General features: G+C 37.5%; 1 long non-coding RNA gene across 1 annotated transcript; it reads right to left on the bottom strand.

Annotated features, from left to right (window-relative positions):
- Positions 1-217: 217 nt before the first annotated feature.
- On the bottom strand, positions 218-788 carry LOC137858722 (uncharacterized). Its single transcript, XR_011097950.1, has 2 exons — positions 656-788; positions 218-540 (listed from the first exon to the last, which is right to left on the bottom strand). It is a non-coding gene; the product is annotated as an uncharacterized lncRNA (long non-coding RNA).
- Positions 789-18,095: the final 17,307 nt, after the last annotated feature.

The following is an 18,095-nucleotide window of genomic DNA, read 5'->3' on the forward strand; positions in this document are numbered from 1 at the left end:
GGCACAGGCCGTACCCCACTAACCCTGCAACTTCTCCCTATCTTGCAAGGTACACCTCCTGTGGGCTAGGGTGTCCTTATCTGTCATGATCTCATACCATTAATCCAGTAGTGATTCAGACCCTTTGGTCACTCAGACCTGCTCTGTTGTTAAGTCAATGAAATTTTATTGTCTCTGAAGGACACTGAAATGGACATTTGATCACAAAGTTGGCATGCTCTTGTTTTGCTGTGTCTTGGTTTAAATGTCATTGTTTAAAGCCACAGGTTGAGATATGTTATTTTCTGTGTTTAACTACATCTTGTCCATCACATGGTTTCCTTGGATTTATTTATGCTCATATGAGTTCTCAGCTGCCTTACAGAACCCTTTTTTTAATATCACTTGCCACAAAAAAATCTCACCAAAATTCAAGTTTTCTCAAAAAAAAATATCATTGTCCTCTACTCAGGTTAAAATGTATTGCATTGGCAGTAGTGGGAAGGCTGAATCCTCAGTGTGTCAATGATCCCATGCAGTCTGAAGTTAGTAGGAGCAACACTGTAAAATAAATAATTAAGTCAGTGAGTTTGCTCCTCTCCTTTCAAGATGACAGGGAGGAATCCCATGAAACTGGACTTCTCAGCTCTGTTGTTTTCACATATAGAAAAGACACCTCTGAGAAACAGTAGTTCCTTCTGAGCTTTGTACCATGAAAAGTAGCAAGTCACCAGCCAGCTGCTTGTAGTGCCTCTGCTTGCCAGAAGTTCTCTCCCCATCAGCCTGCTGGCTGAGCTGCTTGTGAGATTTCTCCAAATGAATCACTTAGTGTGGGCAGCTTAAATAATAATGGATTCTCATCAAGCAGGTGGGGGAGCACAGTTGGGTTTAGTAGAGGATGTGTCTGCAGCAGAAGGGAATTTGGTTTTACAAGGAGCAGAAGCCAAAGCTCTGAGACAGGTTTTCCTGTTTAGCATGTGACATGAAAGACTGAGGCAAAGTCTGCTGCTTTAAAGCTTAAAAAACATTTTAATTAGGAAACATTTTTATGATTAAGTTCAACTGAGTAATAGTCTTAAGACTGTTTGGATGGAAAACATAACTGTTTATTTGGAATTGTAAAGTTGTGAGCTAATTCGCTGACATGCAGTGTAATTTGTGATTAAGGTTATCTGCAATATCTAACCTTTTAGTAAATGCCAGCTGCATAATGACTGTCAGTTTTTTCTCCTCAGATATTACACTGCAGAAGGCTCTATCTGACCACGAGAATCTATTTAATAAGACTCTAATGGGAAATGACCAGTATCTGAGCACTACAGATTAAAAGTGACAATGCTAATTGACTGCAGAGGTATCTACATGAAGAGGGACCAGAAAAATCATTTAAGTCTAAATGAAATTGGACTGATTTGATATTTGAAAAAAGCATTACATCCCTCTTGTGTTTAGCAGTGTGAATTAATTGCTCCATGTGTCAGAGAGAAATGGTTTCTATGAAGCAATAGGCTAAGATTGGTGGGGAGTGAAGAACATTAACTTGAAGGCTTTAGAAATACTTATTATTTTACTAAAATTACAAATATACAGGAAGGTTTGTATTGTATGGAATTCTGATGTTGAGGAATAAAATGATATTTTGTATATGTGGAGATCAAACTCTAGAAAACGTTTAATAATCTGATTGTGTGGCTTTGTGATTGTTAGGAAAACAAACGTGGAGCACAACCATATTTCTGACCTGAAGATGTGAATTTAAGCCCCTTTTTTTCTCAGATAGCTTTTTAAGAAACATTTTCAAGTAAATAAAACATGGAAAAAATCCCAGATGTTTTATAAAGTGTAATTGGTAGGAACCTTAACAATAAGAAAATGATCGTACATGACATATGCTCATCACATATCAAAAAAGACTCAAAATTGTTGGATATTATTGTCTAATTTCTATATAATTTTCTGTGCACAAATCTGATTTTGCATTCAGTTAAGCAGGTTGCAATATAAATTAATTTCTCTACCTAATTTTTTATATGTCTAAGAAAGGAATCAGTCACGCTGCATTGATTTCCAAGAATTTGTACATGGAAAAGGCAACATTTTCATATTTAGATGCACTATAAATTAATGCTATTTTTTTAAATGTTAGACATCCTTTAAAAGTCCCAAGGAAATAACAAAAATTCTCTTGTAGTGTGGTTCTATGTACTTCAAAATTGTATGTGAAAGTAATTATAATACAGAAAAGTCTTAGAGGTTCAATGCACACCCCCTCACTCCTTGAAATCTAATCAAATTCTCTTCAGCAAAAGAGAAAGGTCTTATATATTACAGCAGCATGAGTTTTTTTTTCCTGATTTTATTTTGTTTTATATAAAAATGAGTATTTCAGTTCTACCTGGTTGTTTTTAAAACCAAGTGAATGCAAGAAAAATTGCCAATGAATTCAACACAGAATTCAGAGGGTTAACAGAGAAAACAGTTATGCATGCGCTTAACTTCATGTGACCAATTTTGTTGAAGCTGGAGGAACATGTGGCATGGTTCAGACTAAATGGATCCATAAGTCTTTGCAAAATCATCTGCTTAGCGTCTCTGGTGGAAAATCAAGAAGGAAAGAAACACAGTAATTTTACAGGAATATGCACTGAAGAATGCACTGCTTTTCACTGACCCTGCTGTATCCCCTGCTCCTACCTGAGAAAGTATGCAATATACTCTGTGGGACATTCTGCCAATGCAAGGAGTAAAATAAAGAAGAGAAACAAAAAAATAATAATTCTAAATTCTTTGAAATACTGTAATTTTGTGTTATTGTACAATTTTCAGATTAAGTTTCAGATAATTTACTTTTTAATGTAGCTGCTTTTTTGCTCAGCTTATAGAATGCATAGTATTAAGGTAAAATGAAGAAAACCTTACAGTTCAGAAGACAGATTACATTTACTTTTATACAAGAGTTGGTAGTTCATTTGTTTAACTGCTGTGATGTAAAATAATAATCCACAATTATTTGCACAGCATGGATTTGGGAAACATATTAAAACAATCAGCATGAAAGTGAACTGTAGAATGCATTGGACTTAAACATATGACCTAATTCTTCCTTTATGTCAGTTTTAGGCTAATATAGCTATTGCTATACAAATAAAAACAAAGAAAATTTCACTGATTTTAGTGCAGCTGGTTCTTAGATAAGTGAAAATGTTTAGGCTTCTGATCTGAGGTCTTTAGTTTGAAGTAAAATACACAGTGTTTTTCTGGCCTTTGATTTTTTTTGTAGTTAAAAATAAGTCAGTAGAGTGCTGAAGAAAAAAGTGTGTGAATGTTTATATAAATAATGTAACTTTTGTTAAATTTGGTCATAAAGGCCTTTGAGGTCTTTCTGTTTCACAAACTGAAAGCTTTTTGAAGCTGGTCTGCATAATTCAGTCAAATATAGATACCATATAGCTGGATATTTATATTTTTTATTCAGCATATATTTTTGAAGTTATGTCCTTGCATTCAGCTCACTAGTAACTGTTGAGGCTTAAATACTGAACTCCAGTGTCAGATTTTACATAGGAAATCTATAAACTGCTACTTACTCATTTCTGATATTGCAATGAATATTTTTGAAAACTGGCTAGATAGAAAAGTAGTTGGAATGACTCATATGTTTTCTGTAAAGGCCAAAATTGCCCATGTTTTATTCTAGAGGAAAGTACTGATTGACTAGCGGGACTAACTTGGTGAAATAAGTCATGTGGTTTTCTCTCCACAAATACTCTATACTTTACCTTCTTCTTTTCATCCTTTGGCAAGCCAGGACTAACTATAAAATGTGTTTCTTGTAATATTTTATGGTAGATTACACCTCAACAATCTTTGTGGTTGCTGAAGACAACCTCCTTTTCTTTCTCAACTTAAAGCAGAGATAGGAAGTTGTTTCGTGTCTTTTTGTGCTTATATGTTAGCACAAGATGTAACTGTAGACAGAAACAAGAATACATTAAGAATACATTAGCACAAGTGTGAGATCTGTATGAAAGTGCGAGACATAGTTCCTCAAAATGATATTTGGTAAGCATGGCGGAACAGATTTAAAAAATGTGACAGAGCAAAAATTGTAAAAGATTTTATTTTGGGAAGTTTAGTTTTAAAAGTCTTCTCTTAAACTGAATGTAAAGTAGAGATCATATATTATATTTCTCCTTGTAACATAGTGGAGGGAAAGGGAGAGGTTGAATACAAAGATAGGAAAGACTGCTTTTTCTGAAGATCACCACTATGGAGAGGAATGTGTGTCTGCACAGATTTGCACAAATAGCTCCAGCAGACAGCATATAGATAAATCATTTTTAATACCACAGGATACAACAAAAACTAGTTCTGTTATTTTTTTTTCCCTTTTTTATCTTCCTCAGTTTATATAGGAAAAATGCACATATCCATTAAAAAAATGGTTTTCTTTTTATTTTTTTAAATGTCGATATTGTGCCAGAATCATTTTTAACCTCACTGTAGAATCCATCACTGTCAATAGATACAAGAATGCTTTCAATTCTTTTTTTTTGTTTCCAACAACTTACCATTTTGACATGTAAAGAAGAGTCATTTTGTAAAATTCTAAACTTTTACAAAGGTAAGAAATGGCAAAATAATAACAACATTTGTCTTCTGTCAGGAAATATTGACATGGTATTACTACAGCAAAATTGGTTTGTGTTGTGAAGTGTGTCTCATAGATAAATCAGATTTGAGACTTTTTTAAGCTAACTAAATTGTACTTTAGTAGTGATATATATAAGGATATCAAGACACGGGCTACTGAATTTTCTTTTCCTCTTTCTCTCTCTGTTTTTCTTTCCCCCTTTTAATTTCTTTCTCCTTTTTTTTTTCTTCTTTTGCTCTGTCTCTCTTTCTTTCTGTTTTGCAAAAGCTGGATAAGAGCAATTCAGTCTGTGAAAAGCAGTTCCTGCTCTTTATCTGCCTTCACTCGTTTTACACTTGTCTCTAATGTGATTGAATATGTCATGAGCATACAGTGCATGCCTCAAGCCTCATAAACAAGCAATGGCAAGATAACTTCTACAGATTTATTTAAAGATGCCTTTTCCTTGTCAGATTAATTATATATCATTCCAGTATGTTAGGATAAGCACATTTATATTTTCACATAATTAAAATATGGGTGAGACACGAGTAGCCAAAATGGCTTTGTAAAATCTTTATAGACACATGCGGTTTATCACACTCTGCACTGAATACTTCTTCTGCCTGAGATGTACAGCTTTGTGAAGGACTTGCAGAAGATTTGGAAAGTACTACTCCTTGTGGTCATGCTTTACTGAGAGTTGCTAAGCTGACATCTGGCTGAGCATCTTCTTGCTTCAGGGCATCCTCCATGCCGTCATAGGAGGTGCTGGCCACTTTGCCAACTGCACGGTTTGAATGGGTGTCTTCATGCCTTGCTCTGCAGAACACCAATGGTTTTCCCCCATGAACTTGAGAGGAACAGCAGCAAACAATTAGCAGTTCTTTAATACTAGAAAATATCCATCTGCTCTTGGCACAACTGTTTGTCAACATACAAATAGCTATGCTACCAGCAAATGGAGCAATTTTCTGCATCTGGCTCATGCTTTCTTTCCTCCCTGTGCAAGTGGAATTTGCAGTTCAGTAAAAGAAATTAATGTCGTTGCAAAAATGTCTGGTTTTGCCACATTATCTTAAAAGGAGTATTTTCAAAAAAATAAATGGAAACATGAAGATTTTTATTTATTTATTTATTTATTTGTGGCACTGGAGTACACTTTCCCACTCAAAGAGAGGTAGATAACATATCTGATGGGCTGTGTTTAATTTTGCATTGTGTAATTAGTTACCTGCTGGAGTTTCTCACAGCTTTTCCATTCACTCGAATAAAGGCTAATCCTAACTAAGAAACAAGTCATTCTGTGACCAGTGGAACTTATGAAGCTTCGCTTCCTGCAGCTCCCTCCCATGTGGTTTCTCTAGTGTCTAATAGCTTGGTTGAGTTCACACTGCAGGTTTTCCCATAGTAAGATACCCAGATTAGTTTCCTTCCATTTGATTTTCTGCTTTCACAGAACAAGTAGAAATGTATTTTAGATTTAACACAATATGCAAATAAAAGTATCTTTTTTTTTTTTGAATTTTGGTGTTTTACCATAGCCTCAAAACTTCATTTTACTTTTTCCCCATTCTCTGATAATAAATGCCATTAGCTGTGCATTGGATATTGCAGTAGTGCTTAAATACCTGTAGTTGTCCTTGGTTTTGCATTTGGGTTTCTGAAACACTGCAGTATTTCTGAGTATTTGGAAGAGGGAAATGACCATTGTTTCCTCAGATATCAACATACGGTACTTTGGAAAACAGTTTTTGTAGGATAACCTTTGCTGTTTGGAATAGAGAAGATAATGTACTTTCAATAATTGCTATAAAGAATGTTTGGAATTTCAAGTCCTGGGGTTAGGAAGCCTTCACAACTTTGTCAGTTAAGGCAGATATCAAACCCCGTGGAACAAAGTTTGGGCTGGCCCAAGTTCAGTTAGGAAAGGCATATGCTGAGTTACCTACATGTATTTCTGTCTGGCATCTCCCTGTCCATAATTCTGTTTACTTGCATTAACGTGACAGTGGCATCTACTCTGAGTGTCTCTTAAATGTTGAATCAGTGAGCCCTGAGGTTTATAATATAATAAATATACAACTTAGTAAGTGACTGATAAGTCTGATTCAGTAAGCATGTGTTATGTTTTGGATTCCTGGAAAATTTGATCAATGGATTTTGATCCTCTGCAGAAGACTTGAGTCTGCTTTCAGTTAGTTTTGCTTAAATCCAGAGAAATGTCATAGTTTTCAGTTGTTTTGTGGCAGACTGTGACTGGGGGAAATAAGGAGAATGTGTAGTTTTGATCTGATAAGTGCCTTCAATGCACTTATTAAACATATCCATACTAGTGATAGATTGAAAACGTTTATAGAAATAAAAGTGACAAGGCTCCAAGGGGTTCTCAGACTTGCTCCAGTTGGAACTGGAATTATTATCTCTTGCAGCAGTCAGGTGATATTGCAGAAATGCTCGCAGATCCCAGTTGGCCAAGCTCAGATCTCATAACAATTTCATTCAGTTTCAAACCCACTGACTTCCATGGTTTCTGTTTTAAATTGGCATAGCTAAGATATGCTCTTGTCCTAAGAATTCAATGTTTGTGTAAAGTAATTTGGGAACTGAGTGCTTTGCAAGTGAATTCCTTGTGTGGCAGTGACAGAGATGTTCAGGATCCTGAGGAAAATGCCATACTGGACAGAAACAATATGGGCGTAGTGTCTTACAAATGGACCTTCTTGTCGTTACTAGATTTTTGCAGATGTCTGTGCTTGTTATCAAACTCCTTCCCAACATGGGAAAGTAAACATAGTCTCCGTGGGACGGATGTTTTCTTCTGTTAACTGAAACACGTCACAAGGGATAAAAATCCTAGTGTGCTGGACTGCCATGCTTTGGCTCTCAAGGCTGGTAGGTAGTCTCTGTTATCGGTGTAAATTTCTCTGAAATATGGAGCCCTTAAGCTAGGGAAGTGCTTGGATCCATTTTGGCTCACTGTGAAAGAGGGAGCCCTAGGTATTTTGGAGCCAGGTCATGCCTGCACAACGGAGTTTGAATACGTTAATTTTCTCCTAATCACAAACTTGTCACATGTCACACAGGTTACTTCTTTGATTTATGGGAGCCTTCTTGAGAGGATAGTTGATGCTTGTCACATCATTAGGATAACTGTGGTTCGGGAGCTGTTCAGCTACTTGATAATACATTGGAATATTTGTCTGTTCTTATTTCCCTGCTAGAATGGATACTAAAAAAGAAGATTTTACCAGAAAATTCTTGTTCTAATAACATCAATAATAATCAAAGTTACTACCAGCAATGCCTAATTTACATTTATTAGAACTATCATATCACTGATAATATATATAATTATATAGCAGCACCAGACATTATTTCCTTCCTGTTAGCAATTGCTGCTGGAGGTCTTGGACAAGACAAGCTGAAGCCAATTTACCCAATTTCCACCTTCTAGGAGAGCAGGTGGTGGTATCCACCTCGCTAGGAGCATGCTCCTTCTCTCTGCAGTACCATTTTCATGGAGCTTGGAGAACTGAGGGAGGCTCCATCTGCCCGTTGCTTGAACTCTGTGAACATTTCTCTGGGACTGATTTAAAAGAAAAAAAAATAATAAAAAGAAATGTGCAGAAGTATTTGGTTGTTTGAGCAAACATTTTAGAATGTAAAAAGCAGGCTGATAGACTGCCTAGGTTCCTTGGAAAAAGTGAGTTTGAGGTGTTTTTCAGTACATTTCCCTGAAGGAAGCGTAGCTCTTCCATTAAGTTATGTATTAAGACTTCTCTCCAATAAAAGGTCAAGTGCAGCCTCACAAGACATGTGAAGACACAGTCTAGATTAAGAAACATACACTTGATATATTCAGATGCAGTGGCAGAAAAGAAGTTAGGATTTTCAAGCTACATATTTACAGAGTTTCTTGCCCTCCTTGCAGCTGTTCCCATTACCTTGTTATTGCCTCTGTGGATCTCAGAGACGGATACTCTAAGAGTGGCTGATTTTTTTCAGTTGTTTCAGATGAAATGGTATGAATAGGAAACTGTCTTCTTTCAGCATACATTTCTGAGTGCAGAAAGAATGATGGAGCACAGAAACTGGTTGTTGCTGATCAATAAATTAAATAAATACATGAGTAAAACACTACCTTAAACACCTTAACACCTTAACAAAGAAGAGAAGAGGGACAGGACATCTCAATCTTAAAAAACGGGTACAATTCTGATAATTCCGATAAACAGAGGACTGATGGGTGGCCACCTCGTAGAAAGGGAAGCAATAAAAAATAATTAAGTAAAAAAAAAAAAGAAAGAAAAAAGGAAAAAAAAAAAAAGCAGATAGTGAGTGATAAGGACATTTTGCATTAGTCACTAAGAGCTCAGTGCCTTGAAATATTGTGTCCAGGCTTTGCTTCTAGATGTTTAAGCACATGTAAATCACACAGCAAATCATTATGGTGCCAATGGGTGTTCTGAGCCATCGTAAGATTTCTCAAGCATTTTCATTACTTTCTTTTCAGGGGGTTATAAGCAGCATGAATTGAAGCATAGATTTTTGTAACAGTAGCCACTTTTTAATTTTCCATATGACAACTCTCTTTTAATTTCTCATTCACACCAGCAGAGCCTGGTGCAGAGGTGTTGTGCACATGCCATGGGCAGGCTCTGCAAACATATAACTCACTCTATACATTCATAGAGAGGAAACTGAGCTCTACATCACAGTTAACATGCTGGGCAGACAATGCCACACAAAAAATGATATCAGTTTTAAAGGTAGATAGTGTGTTTCTTTAATGGATTTTAGTTACTTATTTATGTTTGGTGGGCTTTCCTCAGGCACGTCTAGGGCTTCCAGAAAATAACCGATAAATATATTGTACATTTGTAAAAAGAAAAAGCAAAACAACAACAACACAAAACAAAAAACTACATCAGCCCTGGCAGCTGATGATCAGAGCAAGCTGCAGCCTGGACCCTGGCTGGGGAGCCCCAGTCCCAGCACCCATTCTGTGTCAGCTCTCTGATTGGGGTCAGTGTGACGATGTTATGGCACTTGTGTCAGGAGCTCACAGTTTGAGCGTCTTGACACATTGACAGTGTGCATCCCTTTTTACTAAAACCCTGAACTAGAATCTAAACCTAAATTCAGCCATTGTTCGCCTAAATATACAACTTCATGTTTCATTCAGTCTTACTTCAGTGGGGCTGTTTCTCACTGATTGCAGCTGAATGGCAGAAAATCAGGCTTATTATGTTTAAGGGATGTGAATATTTTTATTTTATTATTATTTTCTCTCTTTTTTTTTTTCAGTGGGCCTGATTCCAAAGTGGTACCATTTGCACCAGAGTATACAGGGAGCAATCACCTTGCTGCTCATCATCATTCACCCAGCAGCTAAACCAGGCTCTCATTCATCGTAGTGAAAAGTGCCCGAGCCTCTGAATAATCAGACTAACGTGGTAGAGTATTTAGCAGAGCAGGAGTCCATAACAACAGCAGAAGTGTTTACAAACCTGGGAAACCTTCATCGAGAGGGGACAAGTTGAGCCTTGACTACTTAGATCCTTTCCTGCATCCAGAACTAGGAAACTCTTCAAGGTCACCCCAATGTGCCATAGTAGATGACAGCTGACACCTCTTACCCACTGAGACCATCCTACTTTTACGATTATTGGCATAAATATTTTAGTTTTTTGTTTGTTTGTTTGTTTTTAAAAGAAAGATTCAGCATCATTTAGAAAAAGAATGTTTTATTTTTGATAAAGCTTGCTCTTTATTTATAAAATTCCTAGCATAAATAAAGTCTGGTTACTGTAAACCTAAAAAACACAAGGCTTTAAAGACATATTTGTCAGATCATGGTAAGAACAACCTTGATGTGGTTTGCCAAGCTTTGAATTATAATGTATGTCATCAGTAATGTAAGTTGTTATAATTTACTTCTGACATTAAGATCTTGCTTTTGGGCATATAGTTGCAAATGTATCCTATTCACTTTCTTACTTTCTAAATGCCCTTCATGTTTCAGTAAGACAATCCAATCAAAACTAAAGACCAAATGCACTGTAAAACAAATCAAGCATACAAACAATTCTTAAGCATTCCTCTTGTACTTTCGGTTGCTTGCCCAAGGCTTCTAAACTTCTTAAGCTATGTAATCGTGAAGCATACAGAAGTTTCCAAAGGAAACATTTATACCATATATTTTATATGTTGTTCAGGTTGGAATTTATGAAAAGAAAATCACATACATAAGAATTTATCGTAAATCTAACCAGCCTGGCCTAAAGCACAGAACATCCTCATTCAGAAGGATTTCATTCTGATTTTCGTATTTAAAATAAAAAGTTTTGTGATGACAGTGCTTTGGAGGTGACTAACTGCTAAGGGATATGCAACCCCTCATGAAACAGAAGTCCCCCATGAGCAGAGATACTTTAATTTAATGATAGCCATAAAGCTGATTTTTAAAGCCATAAAAATCACCACTTCTCTGTCTTCAGCCTTAGGCTGAATCCCATATTCTGCATGTACTTTCCATCAAAACCACGTGTTTGCAAAACCCTCTAAACCTCTGGAATAAACCAGACCTCCAAAAAGCGGCCACAAGGACAGGGTTGTGCACCAAAAGACAAGTCACCATAGGGTGGACAGAAGTAAAATCCTAAATGACCTCCCTGGTTTGGGGTTTAAGCTGAAAAAGAAGCAGATGAGATTTTCACTGTGAGATAACCATCCTCCTGCCCTCCTCAGCTGCAAATAATTAAATGAGTTTCAGTAAGTGTGACATAAGATCAGATCCCAAGAGCTTCTGCCAAAGAGCACTCATAAGGCATGAATTAAATAAAGGTTGAAGTACTTTTAGCCAATCCGCCGGTTTCTCACACAAAGACAGGAGCTTCTTCATTTAGGAACCTGACATTTTGTGCGAGTTCTGCCGAGCAGAACAGATCTCACCAGTTAAAGCGGTAATGAAGGAGCGATGGTGGTATTTGCACTTGACTCGAACGTCGGCATAAATTCTGCTCCTCGTGCAGAGCAGCGCGACTTCCCTGAAATAAAGCATATTTCAGCCTCATTAACCAATTTAAGAGCTAAAATGAAATGAGATAAATTTAACCTAAATCCATCATAACCGGGCTGGCTGTAAGAATTAGCAACTCCGTGTCCATAAGGATACTTCCTGTAGCTGTTCCTGGAAAGTAATCTATTCTGAGATCTTTTTTTTAATGGGCCCAGCTAGCCACAAAATTTTAATTATAAATACTCAAATCAGATATATGGACTTCTGCTTTGTGAATGTTACTGGCACCCATGACAACTTGCAGTCTTCCTGCATTATAGATTCAGGCATTAATTCAATTTTAATGTATTGAAATGCTACTTTTAACAATTAGTCACCAACAGAGAATTAGAACAATAAACACATTTCTAAAATAATTAGTGTGGATTAGAATAGCCTTTATTTCAAACTGTAGATTTCAATGGTGTTTCTAGTGCACAATTAAAACTGTTAAAATATTTTCAATTTTCAATGAAATGGCCAGCCAAAGTGGAGGGCTGAGAAATAAAAATTGTAATTAAAACCTTGAAGGGATGTTACGTTCGCTACATTATTTGTTATGAGAACTGCGTCATAGTTCTCAGGGCTCAGCCTTTTGGGATTTGCCAAATAGGTGAAGTGTTTTTTTTTTTTTATAAATTAATTAATTTTCTCTCAGTATTAGTACAACCAAATGTAATACTTGAAATAACCTGTTTCTAAGGGGTCACCTCTATGTGACACCCCTGTATTGGTATCATCAAAATTAATAGGAAAACTTGCCTTAAGCTTAATTGGTATTTTAATGCCTACATTTTTAAATTACTTGAACACTTTCTTAATTAAACTGGAACACTAAAAATGAAACTGCCTTTTATTTTATGCTGTTTTCTTGATATTAAAATATTTCAAAGATAATTGTAATCCGTATGGAAGGTGCTTTTTTTTTTAAAAAAAAAAAAAAGTTTTTACTCAATACTATATGTTAATTATCAAAAAGAAACAACTAGGAAAAAAAAAAAAAAAAAAAGTAATGGGTAGTCCAAAGGCCAGCAATGATTTAACGTGAGTGATTGAACATAGCAATTGTTTTTCAGCTGTTTAGATAGCAATCCCATTGTGGATTTCTATTGCATTTACTGACTATATCTTTAATATCTACATGGAGAGATGCTGCTGTGGTTGTTAAGACATTTTGGGAAACACTCTTTCTATCAGCATTGTCACAAGCTAAAGGTTCAGAGACCTTAAGCTGATGGTTCAAACTCATTTTGCCAAAGCAACAGAGTGAAAAAATGTATCTGTTATTTGTACTGGTCATTTTAAAGAAAATGAAGTGAATGATGAGATTTTTCAATGTCAATAAAGTCATTCTTTCCCTCAGCTTACAATGTTTGTGGTGCTTTATTTAGTGGATAACTTTTGACATCTTTCTAATGTATGGATCATTTATTTTGTAGATGTATTTTAACATCCAGCATCCTCACTCGCTATCCTGAAATAAACCATGTTCAGCAAATAAACCATATACTTGTTCACAGAACAATATTGCAGTTAGGGATGGAAATGTGTTATTGAGCTTAAATTAATGCACCAATCCATTAGACGTTTTCAAGCTATGTGCCTGTATTTGTTGGAAACAAAATGGTAACTGATTGCAGTAAAAAGCCTTTTATGTTCCCATATAAGCACATCTAAGCCACCTCAGGTTCCAGCTTGCCCTGTCTGAAGGATTTACAGGAGCACGGAGAAGAAATGGGAGCTGTTAAAAAAGGTGTTTGGGATGAAATATTTTCCCAAGGGGACCTCCCTCCATATACGTATACCCTGGGGCAGGACATGCCTATTACCCCACCACGTTTCTCCTCCCAGGTGCACCAGGACCAGCTCAGAGTCACTCCACTAGGTCTGTGGTTTTCCAGCTTTATGTCAGTACAAGTGAGACCAGAATCAGGCCCTGGTTTCTCCCAGTGCCCTGAACCAGTCTGAGCATCTGTGGTTGGGGCTCACGGGAGTCTACCAAGCTGTGGGAGGTATTCCCATCTTTTCTTCAGAATGTATTTAAGCCTGGTATTTGAATAAGGAAGAGCATATTGCTTGTGCCAATTAAACAACTGGGTCATTCTTTTTGTTCCATTTGAAATTTCTTTTTCTTTTATTTTCACTTCTAACGGCCCAGCTATGTGCATAATAGTGCATATCGAATAAAGTAGGCTATTTGCTAGACTGAGCTCTGAAATTATAAATACCCTCTGATTCTGTAGGCAAGGATTTTTCTTCAGAGAAATTTGCACTCCTCCATCTCTAAAGTGGAGACAAAATGGGTTTTCTTTCATCTGCCAAGCTCAGAGCCTATTCTGCCCTTTCTCTTCTAAACCTGCTTTTTGCAGAATTGCCTGAGCTTTTTACAGGGAGAAGCAGGAAAATGTAAATAAATCAAATAAAATAAAAATAAATAATAAAATAAAACAAAACAAAACAAAATAAAATAAAATAAAATAAAATAAAATAAAATAAAATAAAATAAAATAAAAAATAAAATAAAATAAAAACAGAATTGAAAGAGAGACAAAGCAAAAATGTTGGTCCACCAACTTGCCATGTCCACCTCCTGCCCTGCACATCTTGCACCCAGCGATGCACCCATAGTCATCGGCTCTGCTGCCCTCATATTGCCCTGGGCAGAGGCAATGACGTTGGGTTTGCTGGTTCTTGCTGTGCTACTCCTTACCCAGCAAAACAGCTCAGATAGCTGGAGTGCTCAGAAAGGACCTCTCCTTCCCCCCCAGTTAATTACGCGGCTGAGTCCCTGGTCTTTGATGTGGCTGCTGTGAACACTGATAAAACTTGAGGAGCTTTAGAGCATGGAAGTTGCCGCAGACAGTTTTTCTTGTTGTTTGTGTGCCAATATCGAGTCAGCAATTATCCTAAACCCTTATTGCAAGGCAGTGCAAAAGAAAGGAGAAATTTCTCAGTAATCATTTTTTATAAGACCCTTCCGCAACATCCCCGCTCCACATGCAAATTCACGTGTGCTTGCTGGGTTTTATGGCATTCCTGGAATTACTACACATAATGTTTTTAGTGATGTTTCAGGTGCTGGGGAGATACCCCGATAACTTCAGTGCTTAGGAGGGAAGGGCTCATCCACCCAGATGCTCATGACCATGCAGTGCCTAGTGTCACCGACAGAATTTAACTTTCTGCCTGACATTGTGTCTCCTGGCATTTGCAATAGTATGGCACTGCAACACACTGGAAAAAAAAGGTTCTGCACTTAAAAATGCCACAGGAGTGAAGACGAAGCAAGTAAATACAGGCTCCCAGCTGTTGGAAGCGAAAGCAGTATGAAACGGGGGGCGGGGGGCCAGAATTAGCATTCTCCTCACATGCCTGCCGCCTTCTCTAATCACAATGCAGGCATTATCAGTGAGCGTCGAATCTTTGTATTATTTCCAAGTTTCCCCTATTGTCAGTCATTGTGACAAAGTGCAGGACGATCTGACACAATGATGAATCACTCCCGACATTGAGTTTTCACTCGGCTGTCAGAGGATCTCAGTAGGCTGCGTCACCTGAAAATGCCACAAGACTCAAATTGTGCTGTGCTTCAGAACAAAACCAGAGTTTGGGACAAACTCCACTGATTCAGGACATAAACAGGGGAGTCTGGAGGGCTGCTTGGATTCTTCTTATCCAGGAGATCTCTGTGTTTTTCCGGTGTGAAGGAAATAACAATATTTATTAAAATGTCTTGCATGCAAAATGTGAGGATGTGTTGTCTAGGCTTTTAAATTAAATTCCTGCATGGAAGAACCCGTACTGTGTGCATTTATTAAAATACTCTGTTCAAGACGTAATTCTTATCAATGCATAAGGTGTTTTATCCTAATAGTTTTGGTTGTATAGATAAAAATGAGTTTCTTTCAGTTTCTTTTTCCTGCATGGCAAAAATATCTAGCAGGCTTTTCATTTTCTCTGTGAAGCAGGTAAGATGTAGCAGTGCTGGTGACTGATTGATGTATAGTCAAATGCAAATACGCTTGTTTAAGTACATGCCTTGCCTTCATGTATATTTGCTTGTTGGTGCTATTGTAAGTCCAGCCCAGAAGAACATTGCTCTCTCCCACATTATTATTCACAAAGGCAGCTTTCTGAGTTATTTCTGTTCTTGCACAATATTCATGATAGCAATTTGATACCTTAGCAGTTTCAAGGTTATCAAGTGATTGAAAATCCTACTGCTTACTTCAAGGTGTAACATATAAACTCTACTGCCATCCATTCTAGTAATATAATAGTTTTTCTTAGTGCCTTTCATGAACTGCTGATTTAAAGTGTAAGCGAACTTCAGAAAGGGCTTATCAGCCCCAGACTTCGTCAGCGCTGCTCCGCCGTGGAGCACAGTCCCTTGAGTTTGTATCGCTGCATGTAGCACTTGAGCAAGCAATATTTAATCTCCTTCAGAGATATTGATACATCAGCTCCAGAATGAGGACATTAAACTGCAGTCATAATGAGAAACAAAGAAGAGGTTATTCATCTCACGTGTCGAAGGGCTAGCCTCCTTTGATATGAATCTCACGAGGGAGAATTGCAGGTTGTAGATCACGGGGTTTAACTTCACACCGAAGAGCAGACACAGAGCCACATGATACAGCAGTGTTTGGTAACGATGAACAAATAAATGTCACCGCATGCTTAATGAGGACATTGAAGAAAAGCCCATCATTTCTCAACCTGTTTGGAGGCTCCCAGCCACCCACCGAATTTTGGCTCTGGATATTGTTTGGGTGGTTTCGGATTGGCGAATAGTGTTGCTTGATGGGGTTTACATGGTGGCATCTGCTTAAGTAACAGATGTCTGTGCCACTAAGGTGCTATGTTCTCACTTTTTATATGGAGAGAAATTGCTTCTCGAAGAGTTTTTATTGTCTTTATGCAAATTAAAATACAAAATTCCTCTCCTTAAAGGATCCTCATTATAACAAGAATCTTAAATAATCATAAATACATATGCAGCCTCATAAAATCTTTTGCTCTTTGGATATCAAGGAAGTTTCTTATGCGATGCCAATTGTGCATGAAATTAGTTCGTATTTCAACTACCAGTAAGAAGATACTAGCTTTTATTTTGTGAAGCCCCACTGGATTTCTAAACAAATAGTGCAGAATAGTTGTTTGTGCCAAAGTATTTCAAGGAGAAAATTTTGCATTCTGTTTTTTACGCAGTGCTGAAGAGGAAGATAGAGTTCTGTACTTATTCCCTAGAAGCCTAGTGAAAGGAATATATATGCTTTTTATCTTTCCTTTGCCAGTTTTCTTTAGTAGGCAAATGCGTGACGTCTTTATGGATTCATTTTTTATTTTTTTTTTTAACCAGGGATTTAAATCTGTGAAGGAGTCATGCCTAGAAAATGACACCCACAGATGCCAGCCTATTTAGGGCCAAGTGTGAAGGTGCCTGAGTCCTTACTTTCCTGGTTCATCTCACGTAACTTTGTGTCAGATATGACTGAGTGTCTTGCACAGCTATGGATTCCCCATCCATTTTGATTATTTCCAGTGGCAGAAAAGGAAGAAGGTTTTTTTCCTTCACTTACATATTCACAAATGACGGTGGCAGTGCTCCATAGCATGGCACCATAAGGAAGGACAAAAGCAAGGGCTGCTAAGAGAAGATTTGGCCCTATCTGAATGAGCCAAATCCTGGGGCAGATGATGTACTGCAGCAGGTTATTTGGGGGTTTTCTCCTATAGGCTACTTGTGATGGAGCAACAGTCCCTGAGCTGGACAGAGTGAGCTATCCCTGTTGAGGAGAGGAAGAAGGATGTGCTAACACCAGCCTAGAGCATCCACTGGCCACTTCCAGACCCTTTGCAGAAAAATGTGTGGGTTTCAATTAGCATTAGAAAGCACCTACCCACATCCTCACCACCCTCAGGCAGAACAAATTACCCACCACAGAAACAATTTGGCCACTCTCATCCCTCCCAGCTGCCCCCAGGAAAGTGTGAGCATCCATGTGCCTCCTCTCCCTTCATGTGGGCACAACCATCACCAAAACTGTGGGGAACTTGGGAGAAATAGCTAAAGTCTTGTAGAAAGAGGAGCCTGTATCATTTCTGGTCTTTTCATGCAGTGCATGCTTATTTTTGTCCATTTAGAATATGTCACATTGAGGGAAAATAAATAGAAAAAGAAGGGGAGGTGATCAGAAATGTGATTGTCAATTTTTTCCCACCTGTGTGATGTGATGCTTTAGGAGTCAGAAAGCAAAATCTGTTCAGTGTTTCAAGGGGTAAACCTTATTTTAAACAGACATTTCTGATATGACCTTTTCCTAACAGTATTTTTTCATATATCTGCCCAGTAGACTGAGTACAGAGGTGGTGGATGTGCAGTGTATTATTAACCTAGTGGCAACAACATTAATAACA

The sequence above is a fragment of the Anas acuta genome, chromosome 6 (genome assembly GCF_963932015.1).
Source record: "Anas acuta chromosome 6, bAnaAcu1.1, whole genome shotgun sequence".
Lineage (NCBI taxonomy): Eukaryota > Metazoa > Chordata > Aves > Anseriformes > Anatidae > Anas > Anas acuta.